This window comes from Solanum stenotomum, chromosome 5 (genome assembly GCF_019186545.1).
Source record: "Solanum stenotomum isolate F172 chromosome 5, ASM1918654v1, whole genome shotgun sequence".
Taxonomy (NCBI): Eukaryota; Viridiplantae; Streptophyta; class Magnoliopsida; order Solanales; family Solanaceae; genus Solanum; species Solanum stenotomum.
In genome coordinates this window covers 40,990,357-40,996,158 of record NC_064286.1, presented here as the reverse complement: position 1 = coordinate 40,996,158, position 5,802 = coordinate 40,990,357, and the positions used below count along the sequence as shown (strand labels likewise).

At 26.1% G+C, this 5,802-nt stretch overlaps 1 non-coding gene across 1 annotated transcript; it reads right to left on the bottom strand.

Moving 5' to 3' along the window:
- Nucleotides 1-1,286: 1,286 nt before the first annotated feature.
- On the bottom strand, nt 1,287-1,358 carry TRNAP-UGG (transfer RNA proline (anticodon UGG)). The gene has a single exon. It is a non-coding gene; the product is annotated as a tRNA-Pro (tRNA).
- Between the last annotated feature and the right edge of the window lie 4,444 nt (nt 1,359-5,802).

Sequence of the window (5,802 nt, the reverse complement as noted above, 5' to 3'; positions counted from 1 at the left end):
GACTCATTAAATGACTAATTTTTTTTTTGTTGAAACCAAAATTTTGGAGGTAAGACCTTAAACAAAAATGACTAAATATTTTCTATTGAATTATATCAATTGAGTCTTCATCCATTGATGGTATCGTGAACTATTTCAATCAAATCTTTAAAATCAAAATCTATAAAATCTACTAATTCACTTTTAAATTTGATGTAGATGACAAGTAGAGTATAACTCCAACGATGAAATATTAATTTGTCAATATAGTGAAGAGGCTTTTTTTAATGAAATCTCAACCACATTAATGTAAGAAATTTCCAAGAAAATAATTCAAAGCAGTTAAATGTTTCTTGAACTCATCACACATAAAATTCAAAATGAAGGGTTAAAAGGAAGAATATTTCAAAAGTAGTCTTGAAAATTGAACAATTAAATGAATTTGAACTATGAAAAATGTCTCAACAATTCAATTATTTTGAAATAGAGGGATTATTAAACAAAAATCTTGCTGTCAGAAAGAGTTGGAAACTACTACTCCCTCCATTTCAAAATAATTGAATTGTTGAGACATTTAATATTTCAAGTTAATTTAATTGTTCAATCTTGAAGGCTACTTTTAAAATATTTTTCCATTTTTACCCTTTATTTGAATTTTCTATGTGATGAGTTTCAAAAAATTTTAATTGCTTTGAATTATTTTCTTGGAAATTTCTTATATTAATGTGGCTAAAATTTTCATAATAGAAACGCTTCACTATATTGCCAAATTAATACTCCATCGCTGGAGTATACTCTACTATTCATTTGCACCAAATTTTAAAGGGAATTGGTAGATTTTATGGATTTTGATTTTGAGGATTCGATTAAAATAGTTCACGATACTATTATGGATGAAGACTCAATTGATATAGTTTAACAAAAAATTTAGTTAGTACTGGAATTAGTTATAATGATCAGTGACGAGAGGGAGTTGCTCGGATGGTAAGCACCCCTCACTTTCAACCCAAAGGTTGCGAGTTTGAGTCACCAAGGGAGCAAAAGGGGTGGGAGCTCCTAGGAGGGTAAAAAAAAGTTATAATGATCAGTGTTTAGTTATTCTAAAGATTAATTTGACAATAATTAAAAATGAAAAGTAATATCTAATTTATGTTCTAATCTTTTCTTAAAGGGTGTGAAAAACTTCAATAATTCAATTATTTTGAAATGGAGGGAGTATTAAATATTATTTTGAAATGGAGGGAGTATTGAATAAGAATCTTTGTTGTGAGAATTTGTGGATTGGAAATAGTTGCTTAAAAAAATTGGGGGCATTCCGAGAATCGAACTCGGGACCTCTCGCACCCAAAGCGAGAATCATACCACTAGACCAAATGCCCAGTTGTAAATTATCTTAATGATAGATGAAAGTCTCACATTATTTTTATTTATTTTTCCCATCCCTGGGAGCTCCCACCCCTTTTTGCTCCCTTGGTCGCAACCTTCGGATTGGAAGTGAGGGGTGTTTACCATCCGAGCAACTCACATTAAAGTTAAGGGAAGTAATAATACTTTTGAAACTCGTGGAACTATAAATCATCTCATTAAGAGTAAACAATTGAGAATATTGTTAATGTTTTAATTGTTTCTAAAATGTAACATTCTTTTTGTGGCAACCCAATTGGAGATTACTATACAAAACTGAGGACAATGATTTACAGTAATTACAAAGACAAACACATCTTCAGACTGCTAGAAATAAAAATTAAACTTTGGACTGAGAAATGATTCATCTATGATAACTGAATGTATTTCCAGCTCTAAATGGGTTTTTCTTTTTCAATTTTGAAGTTAGTGATTCCATGCAGTAGCACTTGAACAAGGCAAGGATGGGAATTTATGTGAAATCTTGTTATGAATGATGTACAGAAAAAACAAAGTTGGTGGTCCTCTTGGATGGGATGATCTGGACCGTCTTTCTGATTATTTCCTGTGTTTCAATTTGTTTGTCTTTTTTTTTTTAACTTTACGTTTTAATAAGAATGTATCTTTCCTTTTCTAGCAACTATTTGATTTTAATCTGAGTATTGGGTATGTACTTTGTTAAGGTGCTCTTAACAAATTGGTCATGGTTTCTAGTTTTAACTACTCTTTTATTAGTGCTCTTAACTTGCTTTGAGTGGCCTAGTGGTCATCAACACCACAAATTTTCAATATTTTAAATAATCAATAATTAAATAAATAAATATAGACACATGTCAACACCACAAAAATAAAATATAAATAAATAAATTTTTAAACAAATTATTTATAATTTAATTGTAATTAAAAATAAAATGAGTAGTAATTATGAAATATATATATATATATATATATATATATTTCATAATTACTACTCATTTTATTTTTAATTACAATTAAATTATAAATAATTTGAAATACTTTCTAAAAATACGAACGTGTGTGATTCCCTTTTTTTTGGAAATTTTAACTATCTTTCCACAACCTCCTTATTTATAGCAAAAAAATGTAGATGATAATAATAATAAATTTTCAATTTTTTAAAAATCATTTCATTAAATAGTAAAATATATATTTTTTAAAATAATTTTGAAGTAGTTTTTACAAATAAACGAGAAATAATTTTAAAACGATTCTTTTTTTTTCCTAAAATTAAAAATTGGTTACTATTCTTTGAATTTGAATTTTAAATTTACTGTTTTTGAAATAAAAGAATTTAAAATAAAAAAAACTGAAAATTTTGGTAAGTACGTTAGGGATCCTATTTTCATGGGAAATCATCAAATGTTTTATACTAAATATTTAAAGGGTTAAAAACTTAAATGCACAATTTAAGCGCTTAAATAACCCTTATATAACAATAATTTAACTTTTCACCTACATAGTAATAGTCTTTTTACAAAAACAAAACAAATAAAAAATAAATAAGAAATAAATCGGTATAAATAATATAACAATACACATTCCTATATTAAATAAAATTTCATTCCTTATTTTTCTCTTATTTTGTTATTTACCTTCCACAAATCTCTCAATAATTAATCCCTCAATATTTTTATTTCCTTATTTTTGTCCCCTTTTCTAATCTTCTTCTTAAAATACTAAGCAAACTGATTCTCTTTCTCTCCACCCTTTTTTTCCTAAACTCTCTCTTCACTCGTCTCTTTCTCTTTTTTTTTCTTTTTACCTCATTTTATTTTCTGAAAAATTTCTTTGTTTTTCTTTAGTTCTATCCCTTCAATTTTTTCGTTTAAATCTTTTTTTTACACCAATGTAGTTGGAACATATAACCAATAAGGATTTGTTTATTTTAATTTATTTGGTTATAATTTGGTATAATTTATTCATTATGGTAAAATTAAATTAGATTTATTTGAACTTGACACCAAAGTTAAATCATATTGTACACCATGTAAATTAATTTAATGATACTAAAAAATTGGTATATACTTGATTAGATTATGGTATTACGTATTATAGGGTTTGTAACATAATTAAAATCAACTTTACCATCCATTATAAATCAATATCTTTTATAGTTCTAAATCAACATATCACCAAAAAATTAGTCATACCATACATCAAAGTATATATATACTATAACATATTGCAACTTTAAATCAACAAATTACCATTATTTTTTAACCAACAATTCCACCAATTATTTTTAGTTGTTATAGTTATTAAAATTTGAACTTGACACAAAGGTTACACCACATTGTACACCATGTAAATCAATTTGATGATTCTAAAAAGTTGATATATACTTGATTAGATTATGGTGTTATGCATTGCAGGGTTGGAACATATATAACTAAAATCAACCTTACCATCAATTATAAATCAATTTCTTTTATCGTTCTAAATCGATATATCGCCAAAAAATTAGTCACACCAGCCATCAAATTGAAATCAACAAATTACCAATATTCTAACTATACCATCCATCAAAATATATACACTAAAACATATTACGGTTAATAACCAACAAATCACCAATTATTGTACCGAATCAGCTACCAAAGTATATTCCTTAATACATATCACTATTTAAAATAACATATCATCGATAATTGTACCAAATTGACACACCATCCATCAAATTGAAATCAACAAATTATCAATACTTTAACTATACCATCCATCAAAATATATACACAAAAGCATATTACGGTTAATAACCAACAAATCACCAATTATTATACCGGATCAGATACCAAAGTATATTCCTTAATACATATCACTATTTAAAATAACATATCATCAATAATTGTATCAAATCGATCACCAAAGTGTACACAAAAAAATGTGTTTGAAATGTTTTCCGATAATTTATGGACCACATTATACAAATTATATTCACTATGATAATGCGGATCTTCTTCAAATTAACAATTGTAATTTTTTATTTTGAACAAACAATCAGACTCTTGACATCGATATAAGCCTTCATCAAACGAGGACTCTTTTCGGAAGCATTATCAAAAGCAACTTTAATTTCTTACCCATAATCGATTTATTCAAGAAGTAAAAAAAAATGGTGTTGTAAGAGATGATTTTGAAAAGAGACAAAGAGAAATATTTTCAAGGAGTTTCAAAACTTTTTCTTGAAGAAGATGGAAAAAAAATGTGAAGCAATGCGTTTATCAAGGAAAAAAAGAGTGCATCAATGGTATTTCTACCGTGTAAGGTTAACAAGAAAGAGAAAATAAAATATTTATTAAAGAAAACGTATCCAAATATAATTGTGATTGAGATTCTAAAAATTAATTAAAATAAAAGATAAATTATGACTCCCAAAAAGTTAATCCACTTACCAATAAAATAGGACATAAAATCGTGTGGATTTTTAATTTATAATAAAACGTCATATTTGTAATTAAAATGTTAATGTTATAAATAAAAAGACTAAAATAATATTAGGTAAATTAAGGTCTTAAATAGTATATTCTTGTAATTTTTCCATATTTAAAATAATTTTCCACAACAATTTCTTTGTACCAAACAGAATGCAAATTGCTTACGCTAATTCCTTAAGCATAAAAATAAATTAATAGCAAGTATCAAACTCATTTTATAATGCAATTTTTTTTTATAGAATAAAATTATTTATATCATACTTTTATGTAGATTGTTGTCACATTTGAATATTTTTCTTTAGTTTTAAATTTTTCAAATACAAAATATTTTATCAAATTAATTACTGTTAATTAAATATGAAATATACTAAGATTATATAATAAAAAAAAGATTATAAAATAGGGTAATGCAGTTATAAAAAGAAAAAAAATGAATTTTAAATTATTAAATTAAAATTAAAATAAAATAAAAAGAATGAAAAAAATAAAAATATAAGACGATTAGAAAACCACCATAACTCCCTCACTTCCCTGCAGTTTTTTTTTCCTACCCTTTCTCCACTGATATACGTTTATATATATCATAACCATCCAAACAATTTGTTCATTCGAACAGGGGCGGACCCACGTGTTGAAGTTTGGGTGCTCGAGCACCCATTGATCCCGACGGAAACTTTGTATATGTATATAGAAAAATACTGAAAATGTTATATAACGTATTTCTCAGCACCCATTAAACAAAGGGTCCCGTTGGGTCCAAACTTGAATTTTAAAGTCGTTAGTGACCTATATCTAGGATTCGAATCCTGGTAAAAGTGTAACTTTTTGTTGAAAAAAGCCAAATTGAACTTCTTCATAGTTTTTAACTTCTTTTTATACTTTTTCACTCCAAATTTTCTGCTTATTTCTTTTATGTTTTTCCACTTTTCTATTTTTTGTATTTCATTTACTAACTAAATTATAA